Source organism: Canis aureus, chromosome 1 (genome assembly GCF_053574225.1).
Source record: "Canis aureus isolate CA01 chromosome 1, VMU_Caureus_v.1.0, whole genome shotgun sequence".
NCBI lineage: Eukaryota > Metazoa > Chordata > Mammalia > Carnivora > Canidae > Canis > Canis aureus.
Window position 1 is genome coordinate 48743415 of NC_135611.1, and position 25503 is coordinate 48768917.

Below are 25503 nucleotides of genomic sequence, written 5' to 3' on the forward strand. Positions count from 1 at the left end.
AAGTTGTATGCTTCTGTTTCAAGGAATTTCCTTTTCTCTTTCTCTTTCTTTCTTTCTTTCTTTCTTTCTTTCTTTCTTTCTTTCTTCCTTCCTTCCTTCCTTCCTTCCTTCCTTCCTTTCTTTCTTTCTTTCTTTTTCTTTTTTTTTTTTAAAGATCTTATTTATTTCTCTGAAGGGGGTGGGGGGAGCGAGTGAGCAAGTAAAAGCAGGGGGAGGAGCAGAGGGAAAAGGAGCAGCAAAGGGAGAGGAAATAGCAGAGGGAGAAGGAGAAGCAGGCTCTCCACTGAACAGAGAGCCTTATGTAGGGCTCGATCCCAGGACTCTGGGATCATGACCTGAGCTGAAGGCAGATGCTTAACCAACTAAGCCACCCAGGTGTCCCAGGGATTTTCTTAAGAAAAAACGCTGACCTGGCATATGGCCTCCTTAGATATTTTTTTTAAAAATATTTTATTTATTTATGATAGACATAGAGAGAGAGGCAGAGACACAGGCAGAGGGAGAGACAGGCTCCATGCCGGGAGCCCGATGTGGTACTCGATCCCAGGGCTCTAGGATCCCGCCCTGGGCCAAAGACAGGCGCTAAACTCCTGAGCCACCCAGGGATCCCCGGCCTCCTTAGATATTAAACAAGACGAATATTTCCACTGTGGAAACAAATCACCAGCTCCTTGAAATTTATACAAAACTTTCTTCAAGAAGATATATACCAAAGTGGGATGCACATTTTCAAGAAAGAAGATAATGATGGAATTTTATCCAGGAACCAGACATTGAAGAGTCAGACGTCATTGCATCAGACAACACGTGTGCTGCACAACACTGAGACACACTGCAAACATAAGAAGTTTTATGATGACATGTACAGCTCTCAGCCTAGCCAGTGAGGGCAAGGATAGGATGTGCATAGATAACCAGAACACCACACAGATCTAGGGAACCACCGTGAGAGTTACAAAGTGTGATGAGGTCAAAGAATAAAGAGGTCACATTCTTTGGGGGCAATAAGAAAGGTACCCAATGTCTTTTTTTTTTTTTCTTATGTGAGAGAGATCAGGGCCAGATAAAGGGAAGGGAGAAAATCCGTAGGAAGCAGGTGAGCCAGGGATAGAAAAGCCAGCTCTAAAAAGTGTGGCCTGGATCCCAAATCATGTCGATTGCCACATTCAGTTTCCATTCCAGTTCTGTATTTATTTATTGCATTTGCATTTACCCAGGTAAGGCAACTGTACAATACACAGAATGTGGTTGTCTTGTCTTGTGAAATCTGCTGTCTTAACAGAATGTTGTAAAAGTGCTGGATTCTAAGCTGAGAAGCCTAGACAATTATTAGCGAAAGCTGCTTGATAATTTCACCAATAAACCATATGACAAATGCAGAGGTTATTGGGAGAGCATTTAATTTGCAGTAAAAAGTACCTAAATGTTCACTGGGTGGTATCCAGGAAACTGATATTGCTTTTGGCACATGCCCATACCTATACACTTCACAACACCATAATGAAACAATAAACATGGCAACTCCTTTCAGAAAAATACTCCAGTGTCCATAAGATATTTTCAGCATCAAGCCTCTATATTTGTTATTTATAACTCTGTGGTGTGCAATAAACTAAAAAAAAAAAAAAAACAAAAACAAAAACAAAAACAAAAAAAACCACAGCTCAAATTGTGTAAATCCATAATTGTTTGAATAACATAACTGCCTGAGACTTAGAGAAAGTTGGGTTTCCCATTTGAGTTCCACATGGTGCATTAATGAGAGACTGTCCTGCCAGGAATCTTTTGAGGAAGTGATGTTGTAAAGCTTCTTTGCAGAAAATTTCCAGGGCTCGAGGAGCTCTGCTTTCCAAAATAGGACGTGCCACCGCAAGGTACCCCACTGGGCATAGTCCTGCCAAATGCTCACCATGAACGTGTCTTGGAGGATGTTATATTTTGATGGGGTTCTGTGCCATGCAATCAACAAGAGACATGCACTGAGGAGAAAACAATTTATTTGAGACCCTTTGCTGTTAGGTCTTTCAAAGACATAAAGATTGGGATTTACCTCTGCTAAATTCTTCCAGAAAAAAAATCCAAGAGACTAAAAGCACCCTGAAATGATTCAAGCTAAAAAGAAAAGATAGCAATTATTTAAAAAAAAAAAAAAAAAAACCATGGGGTACCTGAGTGGCTCAGTCAGTTAAGTGCCTGACTCTTGACTTCAGCTGAGGTCTTAATCTCAGGGTTATGAGTTTGAGCTCCACGTTGAGTTCCATGCTGGAACTTACTTTAAAAAAAAAAATTTGTTTACAGCCATGAGAAAGAACAAAAACAAACCCAGAGGTTCTGAAATACCAGGACTCGGCCAGATTGAAATATATATATTATATATTTATATACATATACACATTTTCCTCTTAAAATGAATGATTTGTACAGCAACACAAAGTCATATGAAAGTATAATGTTCTCTGATTAGGGTAAATACATAGACAAATATAGAATCCCATAATATTTAAAGGCGGTGCATAAATCACTTTTAATTCTGGTGTGGGATTTAAAGGCTGAAACCCTGAACTATAAACAACACAATCATGTTAATGGATTAAAAATATAACAAGATGTCATTTGAGACATCAATAATGAAATTAGTGTGTGTGGGGAGGTGTAAAAGAGTAGAGTTTCTGTATGTGATCTTGGACATTTCCTGATTTTATTTCCCCAACATCCTTTCCACCTTATTCTAGTAACAGAACCAGTGCTTGCCTTAGAGACCTGTTCACTCCCCATCCTCGGTCCATGTGGTTTGGTGGCTGCCTCAAGACCCCACCCTGAGCCTGGGCCTGTGCCTCAGAATGGCCAATGAAGAGATAGGGTCTCCCTGTCTGCACTCATTGGTTTCAGCAAACATCTTCAATTCCTCCAGTGGGACTCAATCCTGGGTTTGGTTTGGTTTGGTTTTAACTCTTGAGAGACCTCCAGAGGGACTTCCAGCTATTTGGATATCTGCTTGGCTCAGCTGAAAATGAAGGAAAAAATGGGAGAAAGCGTTACCAAGAGAAGAAAGAGAAGTTGTGGTCCAGATGATGTTATTTGAACTCCTAGGTCAATAAACATGGCAACTCCTTTCAGAAAAATACTCCAGTGTCCATAAGATATTTTCAGCATCAAGCCTCTATATTTGTTATTTATAACTCTGTGGTGTGCAATAAACTAAAAAAAACCCTTGACCAACCCCTTGAAGTTTTCACTTAGGCAAAGTAGGAGATTCCTTTTTTTTCCTACACCTGTTTGGGTTGGGTTTTTTGTCCCTCACAACCAAGAACTCTGAGTAGTATGGCTTTAAAATGCAGCTAATTGCAGATCATTGTGACTGGTCTTAACCTGGATGTGCATTTGGATTATCACATAGTCACTGAAACGTCAGGACATACAGAACATTTCTACAGCCCTCATTTTAAATTCTAAACATTGGGGGCACCTGAGTGGCTCAGTGGTTGAGCATCTGCGTTCAGCTCCGGTCATGATCCTGAGGTCCTAGGATCGAGTCCTGCATCGGGCTCCCCAGAGGGAGCCTGCTTCTCTCTCTGCCTGTATCTCTGCCTCTCTCATGAAGAAATAAATAAAATCTTAAAAAGATAAAAAAATAAATTCCAAACTGTGACATGTCAGTAACAGGTCCCTTATATCAGCTCTCATCAGCTCTGACCCCTTCCTCTATGTTAATTTCTTCATACCAACTCATGCTACCAGACATTAGAATATATAGTTGCTTGTTTACATATTTATGGTCTGTTTCACTTGCTAGAACATAAACTTCTGCTGTGTTCTCTGCTGTTTCCCCATGGGCCTAGAACAGTGCCTGGCTGCCAGAGGGCAGTCAATAGATATTGGCTGAATAAATGAATGACTATTTGGCTTATCAAATCACTCTCCCTGTATGACTGGCTGAGGAATCATTCCTGGGGTCCAAGGAAACAGTGACCCAGAGAGCAAAAGAGGCTACTGTCCACCTTTATACCACCCACATAGCCACCCCTCCTCTCAGGACATGGTGTCTCTTGTTGATTAATTACATAACAAGAAACTCTACTTTCTATAAATTATGACTGCCGATACTGTATAATAGCTTTACTTGCTAATATTATCAGAACTTAATCGGACCTGACAGGTTAAAAATATGTATCAGTGGAAGATATTTGGACTAACCTGAGCCGTTTCACCCAATGGTGTCAGAAGAGAAGCAGTTAGTAATAAATTATGTTGACAGCTAAAAGAAAGTTTAACAGTTCTAATTTGTATCCCAATTTCCATGCTGTTTAGATAGCTGCGTCATATAGCCTCCAAACTAATTGACAGATTGAACTTGTATTTTAGGATTCGGACTTCCCCATCTATTCTGAGTTCTTAAATATTTAGATAGGGAATTGGTTTATTTGTATTTTTAAGAAAACCAGGAATCAAGAAGGATATACTGCAAAGTCGGGTGATTTAGGGACTAGGAGTTCCTGTCCTTAGGGAACTCAGTGCCAAAAGACCAACTACAAAGTAAAAACAAAATTATACCCTGGGGGAAAGGCACTAGCTGCGGGGAGGAAGCTAGGGGGGAATACAAGAAATGACAGGAGCGGAAGGGGCATTCACAGGAAAGTGACAAAGCAAGGAAGCAGTTAGCTTACTTTTTCTAAAAGGTGAGGAAGGATGAATGCCAACTATTTGTTCTGCTTACAGGCAAGCTGTAATCAAGTCTTATTTTATTCAGCATGTTTCCTTTTCCAATCATAATTCTTATTAAAATGTAAAGAGTTCGGGAACCTGGATGGTTCAGTGGGTTAAACAACCAACTCTTGATTTCAGCACAGGTCCTGATCTTGGGGTCCTGAGATAGAGCCCCTAATCAGCGCTGAGCAGGGAGTCTGTTTAAGGATTTTCTCCTTCTACCCCTTCCTTCTCTGCCTTGCCTCCCCTCCTACCCCCTTGCTCTCTCTCTCTCAAAATAAATAAATCTTTAACAAAAAAAATTTTTTTTTAAATGTAGAGAGCTTAGGTGATTATGTCAAGTCCTACATTTTCCATCTGCCTCATGGGGTTGATAGCATTTTGAACTCCCTCTGGTAGCCCTTATCTTGCTGCACTGTAATATTTGTTTAAATCCACATGCTCACAGTAGATCACCAACTCCTCCAGGGCTGGGCTGCCGGGCTCAGCGTAATGCTTTTACACCAGCACCAGCCAACGAACATTTGGTAGATCAGCGCTGGAGCAGATGCACCTTTGCCTTACAGTCCTTCAAACTCATTCTGTATTCAATTAATTTAAATTTATTCAGAAGGCCTGGGAAAATCTTACGTCTGGCAGTGAAATCGATTAACTTGTCACCAGTCAACTGCTATCTGACTGTTTCAAAAAGAGGGGATTAGAATTACTTAAAATTTCTCTGACACATAGGAGAAATTTGGTAGTGAATATAGAATATAGGTAGTGAATATAGAATATAGAATAAGTAAATGTTCAGAAAATGTATTCAAAATGGAATAGGAAAAAATTGATTTTCAGAGCAAAGGACCTTCTTGACAATAAATAACTTGACAAAAAGTTTGTTTCTACAATAATGCTCATATGTGTACTGACTTTGTTCATATTCACTAATTCTTGACTATTTTTCAAATACTATATCTTGCTTCCCGTATTGGAAATTCTAGGCATCAGTACTCACTCATTGATACATTCAAACGATATTTATTGAGCCCCAACTATGTGTCCAAGCACTGAAGATATTATGGTGAGTGGATATAGATATGCCTTCATAGAGCTTAGAATTGCACAAATAAATAAAAAATATCAACTATGATGAGGAGGTAGATGTAGATGGTGCTACCGAGGACCATAGGAGATTTGCCCTAAGTTGGGTGTTCAAGGAAAGCTGTCTAAGAGAAATGATGAATAAGCAAGATCTGGAAGGAGGTAGATTGACCAGGTCAAGAGAGGAGGGAAGGGGGATTCAGGCAGGAACAGCAAGTCCAGATTCTTGTGGGGGAGGAAGGTCAGCATGGCTGGCCCAGGATGCCACGTCAGGGTGTGGGCGTGTGCCATTTTAGGGAGTTACACTTATGACTAGAAAATGGGAAATCACTGAAATGCTTTAAGCCAGAGAGGAGTGGGATGGTTTGAGCTGTGGCAAGACCTGATTTGCCTTTCCAAAGACTGATTCTGTGTTGGGGGAGGATTAGGGGGTGGCTGGGTCAGAGGTGGAGTTAGATGTGTAGGGCAGCAGGCAGGATACTGAAGGAGGCCTATGTTCCCTCCCCCCCACCACACACACACACACACACACAGAGAATGACTCCTCCTTTGCAAAAGTCAGTGTTTTGACACCAAATTAGAATAAAAACTGCAAACCTATTTCCTGGCCAACAAGGAAATGGAACACTAGCCACATTAAACCCAAATGATTAAAGTTTGTGTTTGTTTTTTTTTTTTAAGCAAATTCTACCCCTGACAGGGGGCTCAAAGTCACAACCCCTCACAACCCCGACTCATGAAGAGTCACATGCTCTACCCAGTAAGCCAGCACCAGCCAAACACCCCTGATTTTTTTATTTTTTATTTTTAAAGTAGACTCCACACTCAATGTGGGGTTTGACTCACAACCCCTGATGACCCCGAGATCAAGAGTCAAACGCTCTACAGACTGAGCCAGCCAGGTGCCCCAACCAAAATGATTTTTTAATGTGATTGTTTCCCCCTCCAAAGCCTGCAAGTTTCTTAATGGTGGGAAATGTACATTATTCATCATGTATCTGAAGCCCTGGCACACCATAGAAACTGATTAGATAGCTGTCAGGCAAATGAAGGAAGTATGGTATGTTGAGTTGCTGGGGCTGCCATCACCAAGTATCTGCTTAACCACCTATTTTCCCACGATTCTGGAGGCTAGAAATCTTAGCTCGAGGTGTCAGTGGGATTGGTTTCTTCAGAGGACTGCAGGAGGGACCTGTTCTAGGCCTTCCTCACAGCTTGTAAATGTGCCTTTATACCATCCTCGTGTGTGTCTTTGGGCCCAAATCTCCCCCTTTTACAACATAGTGGTATCGGGTTAGAGCCCACCCTAAACACCTCATTTTAAACCTGATTACTTCTGTAAGGACCATATCAACTAAGGTAACATTTGGGAAAACATAATTCAACTGCTAACATGTGGGGCTGTGGATTTTGGTAGCTGGTTGGTGTTAGAGGACTCCATTTATCAAGGCGGGTTTCGCTTCTTCCTTTTATAGCTCTGACTCCTTCACCCGCTAGGCTTGGGAAAGCAGACCTCAGAGCAGGTAGAGCAGAGCAGAAAGATTTCCTTTTCCTGATCTCTTCAAAGCTTATGTCATTTCCCTGAAAAAGCTCAACCAAACTAGATAGACTTTCCAAAGTGTTATTTTTTAAAAATTTTTATTTATTTATGATAGTCACACAGAGAGAGAGAGAGAGAGAGAGGCAGAGACATAGGCAGAGGGAGAAGCAGGCTCCATGCACCGGGAGGCCGTCGTGGGATTCGATCCCGGATCTCCAGGATCGCGCCCTGGGCCAAAGGCAGGCGCTAATCCGCTGCACCACCCAGGGATCCCCCAAAGTGTTATCAATTTACTTGTGCCCCCACCACCTCAAATTCATATATTAAAGTCCTAACCTCCAGGACCTCAGAATATAACTGTATTTGGAGATAGGGTCTTTGGAGAGGTAAGTTATAATGAGGTCATTAGGGTGGGCTCTTATCCAATGTGACCTGTGTCCTTACAAGAAGAGGAAATTTGGATGCAAATACATACAGGACAACCATGTAAGACACAGGGAGAAGGTGGCCATCTGCAAGCCAGGAAGAGAAGCATCAGAAGAAACCAGCACTGCTGGCACTTTTATTTGGGGTTTCCATCCTCCAGAATGGTGAGAAAATACATTTCTGTTATTTAAGCCAGCTAGTTTGTGGTATTTTGTTACGGCAGCCCTAGCAACTAGCGCACACACACCACCAAATTGGTCAACACTCCTATTCTCAAAACCCAGTTTCACTTGATAATGGCTTACCATGGTTCACTTCTTATTAAGAACAAGTACTGTTTCCTGAGCACTTACCTGATGTGTCAGGCACTAGGCTACAACACTATCAATGTTATCTTATTTAATCTCTACAAACCCTTATATTATGATCTTAATTTGTATGGAAAAGAAACCTGAGCATAAAAGAAGTGAAGTAACTTGCCTGAGGTTTATCCAGCAGGAAGGGTACAGATCAGAGGTCCTCAAGACTGTGCCCTCAGCCTCTGAGCTCCCTGTGCCAGCCTCAGGATCATTCTGGAAGGTGGAGCTTCATGATACCTTCATGGAGTTTACAGACACAGCTGACACATCTGGGTGTTTAGCTGATGAAGATCGTGAATTACCCTTTACAACTATTTTCCCTCATCCATAATAAATAAACAACCTTATTTAAAAATCGGCCAAAACCTTTATAAGACATTTCACCAGAGAGGATATTAATATGTGAAAAGATACCCTACATTATATGGCATCAGGAAAATGCAGATTAAAATAGCAATGAGAACCACTACACACCTATTAGAATGGCCCAAATCCAAAACAGTGACCACACCAGTGAAGGTGTGGGGCAACAGGAACTCTCATTCATTGCTGGTGGGCATGAAATATAGTACAAACCACTTTGGAAGACAGTTTGGCGGTTTCTTACCAAACTAAACATACCTTTACCATATGGTTCAGCAATTATACTTCATGGTATTTATCCAAATGAGTTGAAAACTTATGTCTATGCAAAGCCCTATACATGAACATTTCTAGCAGCTTTACTTAGAGTTGTCAACATTTGGAAGCAACCAAGATGTCCTTCAGTAGGTAAATGGATAAGGTGTGGTACAACCAGACAGTGGAATATTATTCAGCACTAAAAAGAAACGGGCCATCAAACCATGAAAAGATGAGGAAAAGTGTTAAAGCAGATCACTAAGTGAAAGTAGATAATCTGAAAGGGCTCTACTTTGTAATTCCAACCCTATGACATTCTGAAAAAGGCAAAACTATGGAGGCAGTAAAAAGATTAGTGGTTCCCTCGGGTGGGAGGGAGGGAGTGAGGGAGGGAGGGATGAATAAGTAGAGCATAGAGGATTTTTAGGGAGTGAACCTACTCTATATGATTCTATAATGGTGGATACATATCATTGTACACTTGTCCAAACCCATAAAATGTACACCACCAAGAATGAACCCGAATATAAACTATGGACTTTGGATGATGATGATGTGTCCATGTAGGTTTGTCTGTTACAACAAATGTTCTACTCTGGTAGGGGGTGCTGATAATCAGGAAGGCTGTGCATGTGTGTGGGCAAAGGGTATATGGGAAATCTCTGCATGTTCATCTCAATCTTTCTGTGAGCCTAAAATGCTCTAATGTCTTTTAAAAAAAAAGATTTTATTTATTTGTGAGAGAGAGACAGAGATAGTGAGAAAAAGCAATCTCATGGAGGGAAGGGAGAAGCAAGCTCATGAGTGGGAGAAGCACACTCCCCACTGAGCAGGGAACCCAATGCGGGGCTTGATCCCAGGACCCTGAGATCATGGCCTGAGCTGAACGCAAACACTTAACCAACTGAGCCTAGTGGCTCAGCCTACTGTCATAAAAGATGATTGTCATAAAAGAGACATAAAAGTATTTCTCCAGTCTCTTGGGTCATCTCGGGACTCTAGATTTTTCTTCATTCTTGCAGAAATTATCAACCCTCCATCAACAGTATTAAGACTCTATCAACACTTCAAAACCTGGATTGAATATTTTGCCTTTGCGATTATCACAAGACGTTGAACTCCTGTTATGGATCTTAAGCACAGAAAAGAAGATTGGAAGAAAATGACAAGTCAGTTAATCACAAACAAATTGGGAGAATATGTCCTTAATGACTGAGGCTGCATGCATTCATACTGATGCCACAATAGTGTCACTGTTTGTTTACACTAGAGAACACTTACAATTAGGTGGGAGCATAAACAGAGTAAGGAATGCAGACCTCTCCCTTCTAGTCAGGCCTTCAGCTGGCATTAGAAATTTAAGACCTTGGATGCTGAGGAGAAAAATACATGTTAAATGTCTTTCAGAAAAGGTAATAAGTGGGATGGGGGTGGCAAGTCAAAGAATATCGAACTTTTCTTGATTGTAAAATTGCCAATGTCGCTAGATATGAGTTACTCCTGTTTTTGCATCTAATTGCTGAACTGCTGGAATTTGCATTTTCCCATAACCAGTGCCCCTGCTGATAGCGGAAACAGATATTGAGAGACAAGTCATCATGCTCTGAGATGAGGTAGCTCTTGTGAACCCATCATGGCTTCCCAACAGTGTCTGCCACCATTTATAGGCATTAGACGTCATGGGGGGAAGAAGGCAAGTGGGATTTCTCCATACCTGGAAGGGTTAAGCCCTGAGTCAATCTGCAGCAAATGGCACACCCAGTTTGAGGTTCATGAGGGTGAAGTAATTTATCTATGAGTCATATCACTGAATACACTCTGTTCTATAGAATGTTGGTTAGCAACTGGCTCCCAAACATCGTGTCCAATGGTTCTGTTATACATGGCATTTGAAAAGAGGAGAGTTGCTCATTTGACTTAGCATTTGGCAATGAAATGAAGCTGGTATTGCAAAGGACATGGGTTTTCACTGACGGATTTAGGGTCTGAAGTGAAGTGCTGTGTTGCATGACTCCATTTTCATACTAAGCCTAAAGGCTGGAGGAGGACCACCCTGGTGCCCCTGGCTCAGGCCTGAGAAACTGTCATTATTGGAAACAAAACAGAAAAGAAAAAGAACCCAGCAGAATGGGCCTCTTGTTTTATTGTATGTGGCTTTTGCAAATGCTCTGACTCTATGATTAAATTCTTAGCAATTTTCAAAACTTCCATACTGATTGGTGCTTTTAAACTAGAACCTTAAAACCCAGTCCTCCCAACTCCAGATCCTATCAAAAGAGCCCTGTACTCGTTAGTCAGGAGGAATGAGCAGGCAAGAGGGTGAGGCTGTGTGTGTCCATGGCTGGAAGGAAGGTGTGATGAGTTGCTGTTTTGTTGCTAGGCAACAGGTTTTATGTGACAACAATTCCTTTTCTCTGAAGAATCAGAGAGCTCTTTTTTGTTTCATGAAAGCAGTGTATTTTCTTGATACAAGTACATGTGGAGTTTACACTAATTTGTCATATGATAGTAGAAGTGTTTATAGAAGGGAATGCTAATCTATTTTTTAATTCTTTGATTTGCTTTCCATTGCCACCTGAGAAATTATTTGCTTAAGGGAGACATGGTTTCTTCCTTTTCTCAGCAGATGACCCTGGTTTGGTTTGTCTGGCTGTGGTTTTTGTGACTGCCACTCTCTCCAAGCCTCTAAACTCCCCCAGGTAAGTAGTGAATGTGCCTTTGAGCTTCTCAAAAGAGAACATGTTTACATTTGGAAATGTTATTCGATTTGATGTTATAATTCCCAACTAGTTAGCTAATCCTGATGTAAACATGTCATGGTGTCTTCAATATTTCTTCTTCTTTTATTGATTCTGTCCTAATATAGTACATATATGTTGGGTGCTAGTTAGTCTTCCCTAAATAGGACCCTAGATCTCTTGCATCCTTATAACCTTCAGAGCATCTAACATAGAAGTTGGCATGTAGTAGATGCTTAATAAATGCCCATTGACTAGAAAGATAAATAGACACACAAAGATTAATATGGAGCTGTGCTTTCTAATTACATGGATTTTATTTATTTATTATTTTTTTAAAAAAAGCTTTTATTTATTTATTCATGAGAGACACAGAGAAAGAGGCAGAGACATAGGCAGAGGGAGAAGCAGGCTTCCTGTGAGGAGCCCGATGCTGAGACCCCGGGAGCATGACCTGAGCCAAAGGCAGACACTCAACCATGGAGCCACCCAGGTGCCCCTAATTACATGGATTTTAAAGAGATTGAAGCGGGCTCTGAAAATGAGGTGAGGATTGGCTTCACAGGTATCATAAAAAGAGACAAACATCTAAATGCACTTAATTTTTTTTTAAAGATTTTATTTATTTATTCATAGACATACACACAGAGAGGCAGAGACACAGGGAGAGGAAGAAGCAGGCTCCATGCAGGGAGCCTGACGTGGGACTCGATCCTGGGTCTCCAGGATCACACCCCAGGCTGCAGGCAGTGCCAAACCGCTGCTCCACCAGGGCTGCCCTAAATGCACTTAATTTAGAGATCTGTCCTTCCTTCAAACGTAAAAATCATATATTTAATGTGGAAAAAGCAATCAGAAACTCCTGGGTATAGATTCAGAATGCTGATACTCTCTTAATCTTAGGAACCCATCAAGTTACTTCGAAAAATGGAAAGTATGTAGGCTTGAGAACCAGCCTACAGATTTACTGTTTTTTCCTAAGATAATGTATTCTAGAGTGGAGTTAGGATTTTTGCTACCACACTACAACATCTTCTGAAAATGCTTCCCTGCTGATGGGAGGCAATGTGTCCCGGTCATTCTTTTCTTTTTGATTGTGTAGAAAAATCGTTGGATGAACTTTGTCTCCTAGGTTGAGAAGATTAAAATGTTTGCCCTACTCCATCCCTGCCACCCTCTGGGACATTGATTTTTGTTCCCAAAGAATAATGGTTAATATTCATCGGGTACTTATTATGCGCTGGCCACTGCTCTAAGCTCTTTACGTGAATTAATCTCTTAATCCTCACAACAATCCTATGAAATGGATGCTGTTATTGTCTCTTTTCTAGAGGAAGAAACTGAGATACAGAGAGGTTAAGTAGCTTGCCTGAGGACTCTGCATCCAGCATGTGACAGAACTAAGTTTGGAACCAGACAGGCTAGCTCCAGTCTCTACTCTCCTGACCCTTCCATGGCACCACCTCTGAAACAGAGAAGGGGAAAAGCAAGTCCTAACACTCGAATTGTCACCACGCCAGGTGTACACTCCCCAGCCAACTGCTGCCTCCCACACTGTACTCTCCTTAGCCTTGTTCTGGGCTGGGCTGGGGCTGATGGTTCACTCACACCGAGGCTCTCAAGGATCTTTGCAAATGCGGGTGAATGCAGGTGCGGCTTACCCCCAGAGCTCCCTTGTCCTTACCCTAGGCCTAGGCCTATCTATGCTGCGGTTGAGCCCAGCCTCCCTGGGCTTGCCTTAGAGCTTCCCCTGCCCGATCTGCACCCTGAAAACCTAGGACTGGCCTTCGTGGGGAGCCAGGAAGGCACTCAGACTACAAATGTATCTTCCAAGAGGAGGTTCATTTCCCACAAGGGCAAGCCTGGGGCTGCACCCAAGGAGAGGCATTGGCTCTCATGATGGAGAGAACATTCTGGTGCTCTGGCCTTGCCAAAGGCTGTCAGGACACAGGCTGCCATACACACACACACACACACACACACACACACACACACACTCTAGTGCTTTTATATAACAAGTTTGCCTTCCACATCGCTCCTTCATCAGCAAACACTTCAGAAAGTACAGCCCTACCTGCATTCCAAAGACTACACAAATCACTTCCCTCCCTGCTGAAAGGCCCTCACTCCCAGAGTGAATCATAGCAACTGCTGAAGAGCAGCGGTAGGGCCCCACCCTTCCCACAGGAAGTGAGAAAGAGTAAATATATAGTTTTTCTCTAAGGGCTAGGACACATTAAATAGGTGATTTTAAAAAGCGAGAGCTGTTTAAGAGGTAGTGACAGCTCTGGAGAAGAACAATGAGTCAGGGGACATGGCTGTAGCCAGGCAGAGACCACAGGATTCCTGTAAACTCTTTTATAAACAGGGCTCTGAAATTCCAGAGCCCGCAGGAGGTGGCTCCTTCTTTGACTAAGCGCTGCTATGCCACCAAGAATGCATCCAGGACTGGGGCACTTGGGACACCTGAGATGTGGGGTCTGAGCCCTAGGGCAGAATATTCTTTTAGCATTAAAAGAAAAACCAAAGTGTCGATTCTTTCATGAAGTGCCTGGCAGGGCCCTATAAGCCCCTCTGTACATGAGTGCTTGTTTTTGTACCCCTAGGACCCCAACAAAGGTCAGGGGCAGGTGGGGTTTGAGAGGCCACTGGAGTCCTTGGGATAATACTGATGTCAGGCTGCCATTCAGCAGGGCTTATAAGGCGATCACTCTGGGGGCAAGGACCCCAGGTTACCAGTTGTATTCCCAGTATGCAGTTTGGACAGTCTGCAGTGATTGGGGCAAACCAACATTCCACTTCTAGTTTCTCCAAAATGACAAAGGGGCCACCAACAAAGAAAACCAGAACCACTCAAAGCTATTGCTAATTGAGGAAGATCTAAATTGCAAAGAGCCTGGGAGCACGGAGTCACCCGGAGCCTTGTTTAAATGTGAATTTGGGGGAAGATCTGAGAGTCTGCATTTTTCTTGGTCGGATCACACTTCAAGCATTGGGGTGCTAGAGAACACGCGGGAAGGGTGGTCAGTAGAGATCAGCCCTGCCGGAGTTGGAGAGAGGCTTCCTGGGGTCTGGGGGTTTGAGACAGCTCTTAGTGTTGAGACTGGATGGGCAGGAGAGTAAAGACACCCCAGATCCACCTTGTAAGGCGGTGGGTGACCTGACGGATTCCACGGTGAATGGCAACTACCCCTTGTACAAGGACCAGGATCAGCTGGCCGGGTACCCTTGGGGAAAAGTTGAGGGTTGGAGCAGTTAGGAGCTTGGAAACTGGACTCTGCCATTCAGTAGCTGGGACACTGGGGGGCAGGTCTTAGAAATGGGGAGAGTAGTACCAGTCTGTTAGGATTGGTGTGAAGATGAAATAAGATGATACATGAAGTGCTTAGTTCAGGACCAGGCATGGCATAAGCAACCACAAATAGAATACTTGTTGATATTTTTTATTATTATTATTATTATTATTATTATTATTATTATTATTATTATCATCAACAGCTGAAGTGAAGCAGTGGTGTGTCTCCTATTTATCTCTGAGCCTTGGGCCAACATATCCCTGAACAGATGGCTCCTGGTTGAGGCAGGCACTCCCTTCTCTCCATTTGTATCCCAAGGTGCAGGTTGGCTCATGATGGATGGGCATGGCTCCCAATGGATGGGAGAAGTGAACAGCTTGACTGGAGGCAGAAAGACCTCATGTCCAGGGCCTAGGAAGGATGGAGACTCTCCCTGCTCCCAGGAGAAAGGATTCAGGGCACCTAAGACTAATTGATTGGTGGAAAGAAGTTTCTTGAAAGCTTGCCATGACATTGAAATGTCGCTACAGGGAAGATTCTATTTTAGCCACGGTCCAGCGGGACATGTTCTAATCTGAGGTGCACTAGATTCAGGCTGGGGATTCATTAGCTTCAAGTTTCCTGACACTGGGTACCCCAAAGGCCCACTATGCCACCTTCCCTGGCCGTCTATGACCAGCCAAGAGCTGTGCTGGAGACAGTCATTAAGGTTCTTTTCACAGAGGGTGGAGTTCCAAATATTTGTCCCAAATATTTCCCTTTGAGAGCTAATCCAAGAGATAAAGGAGAGGTACCAGCAATGCCACACCCAAGCTAGGCCAGACCTCTGGAAGAGCAACTGGGAACAGCGATGAAAATGGGCAGAGTCTAAACAGCAATGATTTATCTTCCAAAGTCTGGCAGTTTTTTTATTCTAATTTTTCTTCTCCTCCCCTTTAACAGGGAAGGACAATCTTAAGGCCAATTGACCATGCTCTGTGTTTTCCTCAGATGATTTGCATGTGAACCCATGAAGTTTTTGCATGGCCATTGGTGCCTCCTGCTACTCCAGCTCTTCCTCTGCTCTTTCGAGGACTGAGCCGACATGCAAAGATGTTGCCCAGTTTTAGAGGTAAAGAGATACAAGGCCTCCCGTCCTCACTAACCTGTATGTCCCCTCTCCTGCCTGGTACTAGGGCTGGCTCTCCTTGCCCCACCCTCCTGTGGTTCCCCACCCCCACCCCGCCTCATCACGCCCCCATCCCCACCCCTACTCAGCCCCCAGCCCATCCCCACTCCCACTCCCACTCCCACCCAGAGAGGCTCCCACGTTGGAGCCTTTGGTTGACCAAAGTTTACCAGCTGGGAGCCCCTCCCGCCCCTGGACTTCCTCTTGCCAGGTCTTGGTCCAAGATGACAATTTAATTATCTCACATTTACTGGAGGGAGGAAGTCTCCCAGAAGCCACCCCCCCCCTTGGATCATCTATGCATTTTAGCAGCTGCTTTTATTGGTTCATTTAGGAAAGAACCTGGGAGAGCATCCACAGTCAGTAAGTAGACCTTGTCAGAGTTTTGTTATTGTTAATAGCTGAGGCTTATTGAAACAATTTAGTGCCAACCCTGTGCTGGGGACAGTGTAAGGGCCCACAGAGAATGTGGCCCCTGCCTCTGGCTGTTTCCAGGCCACTGAAGATGATTGACAAACTGAAGGCCATGGGCACTTGACAAACTGAAGGCTATGAAGGTAGAAGAGAGAACACAGTGCTCAGTGCCCCACACCATGTGAGGGACTGGCTGAGTCTACCTCTGAGAGGTGAGAAAACCTCACAGAGGAGGTGGCATTCGGGCTGTGCTGTGGTCTGAATGGGGCCCCCAATTCCTATGCTAAAATCTCAAACCCCAAAGATAATGGTACTAGGAGGTGGGGCCTGTGAGCTGTGATTAATTAGGTCTCGAGGGCAGAGCCTGATGAAGGCGACTAGTGGCCTTATAAAAGAGGCCCCAGAAAACTCTGTCACTCCTTCCACCACGTGAGGACACAGCGAGAAGGCACCAGCTGTGAACCCGGAAGTGCGCTCTCACCAGAACATGACGGCACGGGTGCTGGCGCCCTGACCTTGGACCTCCAGCCTCCAGAACTGTGAGAAATAGATGTTTGCTGTTGGCAAGCCACCCAATCTGTGGTATATTTTTGTTACAGCAGCCCGAATGGACGAAGGCAGGCGGTTTCTTCAGGGCTGAGTGGAAGTTTACCAGAGGGAGAGGAGGGAAGAGGACATGCCAGGCAGTGATAGAAGAGTGTGGAGGCAAACAGGTGGCCGTGAAGAAGGCCTGTGTCTTCTTCCAGGACAGCAGTCCAGTTTGGCTAGAGTGGAGGAGGGAACAGGGCTGAGGGGAGGAGAGGCTGGAGTGGATCTAAATGGAGAGTGACCTTTTGAGGACCATGGTGGTTCCACTGATGGGAGCCAGAGACTTGATGGGAGGTGGGTGGTGCTGTGGAGGATCCCGTGGAGAGGAGGCTTAGGGGTCCCCTATTGGGAAGATCTGCAGTATCTAGTGAAGTACTTGCACATACACCAACACTCAGTAGACTATATGTTGGTGGTGCTTCTTTCAGGGTATAGGTGAGGAAATGATTGTGGTGAGTGGATACTAGGCTTAGCAAGCTTGTACCATCTTCCAGAGGGCCTAAACAAATCGCACTGTGGAGTCCCCATTGTTGTTCGGTAGGCCTCACTGTATGATCTTCGTATGTGAAGCATGGCCACAAATAAATGGGGATGCTTGGCTAATCTAACCACTGGCATTCTGGCATCCTACAGAGCACGTTCTCCTTCAAAAATAGAGGTACAGGGGATCCCTGGGTGGCGCAGCGGTTTAGCGCCTGCCTTTGGCCCAGGGCGCGATCCTGGAGACCCGGGATCGAATCCCACGTCGGGCTCCCGGTGCATGGAGCCTGCTTCTCCCTCTGCCTGTGTCTCTGCCTCTCTCTCTCTCTCTGTGTGACTATCATAAATAAATGAAAAAAAAAAATTTAAAAAAAAAAAATAGAGGTACAGTCATTCTGTCGATACCAAGGGGGTGCCTAAAGGGATAGCCAAAATACAGCTTCAATTTATCTTGAGAGAAATCCTTCGATGGGAAGAATGAGTGGATTGCATTCACTGTGCTGTAGATTTTGACTTTGATAGACTCTTGATCTCAAAAGTAAATTTTTGCTGCCAGGCCCAACTCTGCAGAATCCTTTTCTTCAGGGGAGCAGAGACCAGATGAGTAAGAGTGACTGGATATATGGTGTATCGCTCCTAGTGCCTAGTAGGTGCCTACTATAGGCTTAATGAATGAATGGTAGAATTTGCAGTAAAAACTTAATACACGCTTAAAGTCCTTGGGTTTTCATATATTTTAAATAATTTCAAAAATACAAATATGTTGCAAGACTAATTCAAAGAACTTTTTGGTTCTTGAACAAGTTTAGAGTAAGTTGCAGGCCTGATTTCCCCTTACTCCAAAAAATTATAGTACATATTGCCTACACATAAGAATGGTTTTCTATGCAACCACAACCTAACCATCAACACCAGGAGATCAGCTCTGGGACATCACAACATCCACCAACACCACTCAGGCTTCACCAACTGAATAATGTTCTTTACAGCCAAATGGTCAATGCCAGGAGTAGACGTTTCTCTTAGCTATCAAGTTTCTTTCATCTCCTTCAATCTGGAATGGTTGCTCAGTCTTTCCTTATCTCTCAAAACACTGACATTTTGAAGATTGCAGACCAATTAATTTGTAGAATGTTCCTCAATTTGGGTGTGTCTAATGTTTTCTCAGATTTAGGTTAGGCTATTTTGATAGGGATTTTACAAAAATGATTCATATTCTCAGTGCATCCTATCAGGTGGGCACATAGTTTTATCTGCCCCATTATCAATGATATTAATTATTTTTTGACAGCTCCTGCTTCAGGTTATTTGTACAAATAGCACAGAAGGATAGCAGCCCAGGATGACACCAGGTCTTCTTTCTTCACACTGGTGCATGGAAGCATCTACTGCAGGGCCTTTTTTGGATGGGGGAGGTGGAAGTGGGAGGGTAGACACCTTTAGAGAGCCAGAGCTAGAGCCAGAGGTGGAGCTGTAAGCCTGGTTTGAACCTTGGCCTTGGCCTTGGCCTTGGTCTCTCTTCAGCAGAGGTTGAGATCCTAGGTGCTATGGGCACCAGCATGCTTCCTGAGCTTAGGGTGGGCAGTATAGACAAGTTAGCTGAACTTTCAGCTGATGCCTTTTGGGATCTTGGGCTTGACCTCCTTGGGCTTTACAAAGACGTCAATAGCCTTGGCATGAACACTCATGGCCTTGGCATTGTTGGCCTGCATTTTCCTCAAGCCTTTTTCGTGCTTCTTGGCAAAGAATTTGGGGTCCACCCCACTAACAGATTCATTAGCTTTCTAGACTCTTTATGCCATCTCTGTGCTATTTTGGAGACTACCTGTGTGTGATGAGGTTCTTGGACTTAGCTAGTCTGCACTATAGCCCATCACATGAGGTTAACTTTGATGACTTGATTCTGGTATCTGTCAGATATTTCTACTATTAATGGAACTTGTTTTTAATAAGAATTTATTTGAGACTATGCAAATATCTCATTTCTCATCAAACTCTCTTTCACTTGGTTTAGCAACATTGAAGTTTCTTGCTAAAATTATTATATGATGGTTACCAGAATCATACCAGAATTTTATCATTCCATCTACATTTGTTTGTTGGCATGCTACTATAATTTTGAACTGTCTCTTTCTTCCTATCTGTTTATCTATCTCAGAATAGAATCATGGCTTCCTATTTTATTCAGTGGATTTATAATTCTCTTACTACCATTACATATTTTGATACTTGAATTGTTCCAGATTCAGTAGTGGGGCTAGTGGGGCCCTATTCAAGTTAGCATCTGTGTCTTTTTTTTTTTTTTTTTTTTTTTACTTATATCCATCCTACTCTGAGTGCTTCTTTACTTTCTAGGTCAACAAAATGTTCCAGGTTCATCTTATACTTTTCCCTGACTCGACACTGGAATTAGGGAAACCTGATTGCTTTTAGTGGTGAGTGGGCTTTAGAAATCAAGCTTTTTGGTGTTAGGGATGCTCATTGCTATTGGGGTCTCACTGCTTTAAGCTTTCTCCATCATCAGAGGTAGGAAATATCTGTATAATCTCTCTCTCTCTCTCTCTCACACACACACACACACAAACACACACACTATATATTGAAAACCACCAGTACATATTAATACTTCCAGTTCCAATGAAATACTATGTGGTTCATTCTAGCTTCTCCTCTTTCCACATCTGTAACTCCTCAACAGTGAGAAACTTGACTCCCTTTATCCTTAATACATTTGCAGCCAATCTCCTGACTCTGCCAGGCCACTGCTCTTCTTGACACACCTTTTGTGTGGGAAACCAATCCCATGGGCTTTGGCACTGAGTTATTAAGGAAGGAGTGCTTTGCTTTGCTTTTATAATGGGAATATGATGTATTGTATATATTTTACAGTTGAGAATAAGCAACATCAACAACAGGGATCAGCTTAAGAAGGTAACTTCAGAAATTCTGATTTTATGTCTTTCTTTCACTTTTTACAGATAAACTTCATAACAAACTATCTATAGGGATGAAGTAGGACTTCCTAAAATTCCCACGCCCTACGTTAACTGAGATGATTATGTCCTGTTAGTTTAGCTATGCACCTAAACAGAAGTTTGTTTTATCTTATTCAGTATTTTTAGGTATTTTGTGGTGAAAGTATTTTCAAATTAGTTGTCCAATTTACTACCAGAAACTTCAGTCCTGAATAGCTAACTCGAAATTACTTTGAGTCATTACTCTGAAGGGTACCCTTCTACTGGCAAGTAAGTTGTCATGTGACCAGGTCTAGAATGTCTGTTACTGGCTCCCTCCTTGGAAACCTCCAGTTCTTGGAGAATGCCTAGGAAAACTCTAGACAACAGCCAGACATCAAGCTTTTTCAAAGTCTGCCCATCTCAAAAACCTGTTTCTAGTGGTGTGAACTAGTTCCTTTTTTTTTTTTTTTTTTTGTGAACTAGTTCCTTAAAAGGCCTTTCATGTACCTGATGAAGCTGTCCTGTTTTTCATCTGTCTATCCTCTATCTATCTATCATCTATCTATCAATCTATCTTCTTTTAGCCAAGAGTCCCATGGCAATCACCACAGTGTCTCAGCCATTGAAGTGAGCTTTGGAGAAGGAACTTGCAACCAAAGATTATGTGAATATATCTAATGATTGCCAACTTTAGCCAGAGAAGGGATTATCTTGCTAGGTTCTAGGTATTTTTAGGATTCCTGCTATAAAATGCTATTGTCATGAACCATCTTGCCCAGCTCTGCTCAGTGTAGTATAATTCCTTAGTTTTGCCATCAAGAGAATAATCAATACTCCCCAATGCAAAGCACAGCAAATGACCAGGAATATTTCTATACTTCATTCTGCTGGATTTTGAGTTACATGGTCTTTGGACACAGCCATTCTTGTAGATCAGTAACCAGCACCTTTCCTAGCTCACACGTGCCTCTGAGCTGATGTCAGCTGTTCATTCCATGGTGCGCATTTCTTGTGCTCTACTGATTCTTTTGGCAGGAACACTTGGCCTTCATCTTACCAATGGTGTTTACATTAGAATGTGTCCTCTTAGTGACTGTTGCATTTTGTAGTACAGCCTTGCTGCCTAAGGCCTTGAATGAGGCCATTTTAAACTCCCAAGTATGTGCCAGCAGAAAGCATCACCATGTAATTCACAGTAAAGTGAGCAACGTCACTGAGAAAGCCTCAAACTTGTAGTTTTTAAACAAAAGGCCACATCTAAATATATTATAATACTGCATGTAGGAAATGTGATAATTATCTCCCAGGCTACCGGAACCACTTTTTCACTATCAGAGGACAATAACTGAAGTCTGGCAAAACAATTTCCTTAATGACCTCAAAAGTTGCCCTGAAGTTGTAATCCTAGGTAAAACAGAGATAGTAAAATACCTTATGACAGCAGATATTAGGGGGAAGAGAACCATACATCAGATCTGAGTCCTCCATTTTTCTATCTTTAGTACAGCATGGAAAGCCAGTCAGCAGACTCTACGAGCCAGCTTTTCTGATATCTTAACTTCCTTTAGGTCACACTACCTGCAAAATGGTAGTCAGATGCTTTTGTGTGGCTCTCAGGCTGTTGTATTTTGACTTCCTTCATCTCTCAACGCCCCCACATCCTGAGCCCTTGTGCTTGGTGTTACTTACAATCTCCATCTCTACGCCCTTGCACACATACTTAAATTCCTCCATTGTAATTAGTTCTCAGCTGTTTATTCATCTCTCATCCCTTCTAGACTGCAAGCCAGTCAGAACGGGTACTATGACCTATTCAGATTTATTTGTATGCTTGGGATACATACAGAGATCAAGAATTATTTGTTGAATGAATAAATGAATGAATGACTGAATGCACACATGCTTCAAACGTGCCACTTGAAATGTAGATTCTCATGAGCTCAGGTTCCAGGGTGGAGGTTGTAATCACTTGTTTCACAATAGTAGAGAGCACTTTCATTGCCTGCCACTCTTTGGTTCCTCGGTTTTGTCAACAGAAGATGTTGTATTGGGGCAACAGTAAGAGTCAAGGGATAGACAGTTTTTCAAACACAGCCCTTTATTGAACCAAAAAACAATCTGAGTGAATCACACCTTAAATCACTCTTGTTGGCAATGAAAGGAGTTAAAATAAAGAAGCAAAACTATTATATTGAGGTACATTAGCATCCAGCATTTATCACATCACATGCTCAGTTCATATGACTATTTTTGTAACTAATAACATCAGTTTTTTGCCATAACCAACTTTGTATATTACATGTTATATATTAATTTCTCATATATTACATATAATTGTACATCAATTTCTCATCATCAGAAAATACAAGCTCTATTAAAGACCTTCTTAAAGTATAAAATAATGTAGTCTAACAAAGTGGGTTTGTCTAATTAGTTTTCTATTAAATTGGTTGTTCATTTGATCGAATCAAATAATCCAATGTCAAGTACATGCTGCTTACTTAAGTCACATACTTTTTGAGTTAGATGAAAATAGCTCCACTTAAATTCAAATCATGTAGTTAGATTTAATGCTTTGCAAGGCTCTAGGAACTCAGTTCACTTAAAACACCTAGGATGTGTAGTGGTTTGCAAAGTTTGCATTTTTGAGATAATACCCACTGCTTTCTCATTGTGTAGCACACAATATGCACACACACACTCAGTACATTTTATAACCTTATACTTGAGAAGAGGATGTAAAAGTATTTCTTTCACTGGCAGTGATGAAAGTGATTATGCAAGATCAATTAACAAAATGAACGACTTTAAAAGGGAACAATATCCTTTCTATATTTTAAAAACTCTAATTTTTGTTAATGCCTATTTCTGTTCTTAGTTTTTTTGTGTTTGTTTTCCTTTTCTTTTTGGTGTTGCCAGACCAAATCATTTTCATTAAAAATTATAGTCAGAATTGGAGCTTGGGACCAGTTAGAAAGAACAGGTCTTACCATAAAAGTATGTATGCCTAATGCCTATTTGTGAACCAGGCTATTTTGCTGAAATGTTTCAGAAGCTCTACTAAATAATAATTGATGTCTTTTACTTAACAGATTTCAGTAACTGTTAAATGAATGTCAAGCACAACTAAAGTTGAAGCTGATATTTGTTTTTTGTTTTTGAGAGAGTGTGTGCATGTGTGCACATGGTTACGAGGCGGGAGAGGTAGAGGGAGAGAAAGAGGGAATCCTAAGCAGAGTCCCTACTGATCGTGGAGCCTGACACGGGGTCAGTCTCATGACCTGAGCCGAAATCAAGAGACCGATGCTTAACTGACCAAGCCACCCACATACTCCTGAAGCTAATATTTGGAAATGATGTTACTGAAGTTTCAATAAGGGTGTTTAAAGTTATAAATGGTAAGATTGGTCTTAATGTAAATTACTACCTGACTATAAAATTCAGTGTGGTAAATGTAGCTCTCTAAAAGGAACAATAAAGACATAATCATCACAGCTATGTGCTTTCCTTCTTAAACATTCAGAGAAAGGGCCAGAAAGAACTAATATTTTTGAATATCTATATCCACCACAAAAGGATCTCAGGGTTGTCAGGTTCTGTGGTTAGTACTTTTGGCTTGGATTCTCTCTCTCCCTCTGGCCCTCCTGCTCATGCTCTCTCTCATAAATAAACTCTTTTTAAACAGTTCATATACACCACAAAATAATACAGGAACTTCACATATCTAACTTAATCCTTGCAGCAAAGTCAGCTACAGATAAGGAAAATGTGGTTCAGAGAAATCTGGGGGACGCCTGGGTGGCTCAGCAGTTGAGCGTCTGCCTTTGGCTAAGAGTGTGATCGAGTGCCACATCGAGCTTCCTGCATGGAGGAACCTGCTTCTCCCTCTCCCTGTCCCTGCCTCTCTGCCTCACTCTCTCTGTCTCTCATGAATAAATAAATAAAACCTTAAAAAAAAAAAAAAAAAGAAATTTGGAAACTCACATAGCATTAGGCATAGAGGGAGAGTGGTAGGCTGGGGATTACTCCTAGCAGTCAGCTGTCCTTAGGACTTCCATCAGGTAGTTCTGGTAGCTTTGGGTAAAGTGTAGAAAAATATCTGAAAGTCATTATTTAAAGATTTAAAAAAAAAATATTTTATTTATTTGAGTGAGAGAGAGCAAAGAGGGAGAGAGAGAAGCAGGCTCCCCACTGAGCAGGGAGACCGATGTGGGTCTCCCTCCCAGGACTCTGAGATCATGACCTGAGCTGAAGGCAGATACTTAACTGAGCCACCCAGGTGTCCCTGAAAGTCATTCTTCTAACCAGTTTGTTTCTTGGTTCCTAACCAAGTGGATCTAAGTGAGCCACTTTGTGAATAGTCCAGTCTCCATATTGACAAGCACAGTAGAATCCAGAACCTTTTCAAAAACTTTGTACTGCATGTTTCATACAATCTGAGGAAGTGGAGATTTTTAAGACATCTGGCACCATTATTTTCCCTCAGTATTAATCCTTTTCTGAAGCCAGCAACAGGACAAACATCTCACTGAGGATTTGTAACAATTACTCACTGATCTCAATTCAATTTTGTGTCAGCCTAAGACTGAATTTCCAATTAGGTAAGACAAAGTGAAAAGAACCGCAGAACTTAGTAATGAAGGGCACCAACACTGGAGTGGGACAACCTTGTGTAAAAATCCCGGCACTGCCATCCTACTGCCATGTGACTTAGGTCAAGCTAGTCTAGCACTCTGGGCCTTAAGTTTCCTTTTCTGTAAAATGGGTACAAGAATGGTATCTAAGTCATAGGTGAGGATTTCATGAGGATTAAAGGAAAACACCTCTTGGGGGGCTTGGATGGCTCAGGGTATGATCCCTGGGGTCCTGGGATCGAGTCCCACATCAGGATCCCCCCCCAGGGAGCCTGCTTTTTCCTCTGCCTATGTCTCTGCCTCTCTGTATCTCATGAATAAATCAATAAAATCTTTTTTTTTAAAGCAAACATCGGTTAAGCACTTGCAATGCCCAGCACACTGAAATTAATGATAGTTATTAGTGATGTTCGTGTTCAATCCTATGTTAGGTTCTTTCTACACCAACTACAAATGATAATGCAGGCTGTGAGCTACGGAAATCACAGAGGCCTT

At 42.4% G+C, this 25503-nt stretch overlaps 2 long non-coding RNA genes across 3 annotated transcripts; one reads left to right on the plus strand and one right to left on the minus strand.

The window, feature by feature from the left end:
• Positions 1-2397: 2397 nt before the first annotated feature.
• On the minus strand, positions 2398-11085 carry LOC144284636 (uncharacterized). Of its 2 annotated transcripts, none has more exons than XR_013353090.1 (3): positions 10448-11085; positions 8234-8349; positions 2398-3004 (listed from the first exon to the last, which is right to left on the minus strand). It is a non-coding gene; the product is annotated as an uncharacterized LOC144284636 (long non-coding RNA). The 2 variants fall into 2 exon arrangements; XR_013353102.1 differs by having other exon boundaries at positions 8234-8393.
• Positions 11086-11159: 74 nt separating this feature from the next.
• LOC144314515 (uncharacterized) lies at positions 11160-24370 on the plus strand. The gene is made up of 4 exons (XR_013380413.1): positions 11160-11432; positions 15758-15878; positions 16270-16298; positions 24117-24370. It is a non-coding gene; the product is annotated as an uncharacterized LOC144314515 (long non-coding RNA).
• The last annotated feature ends 1133 nt before the right edge of the window (positions 24371-25503 follow it).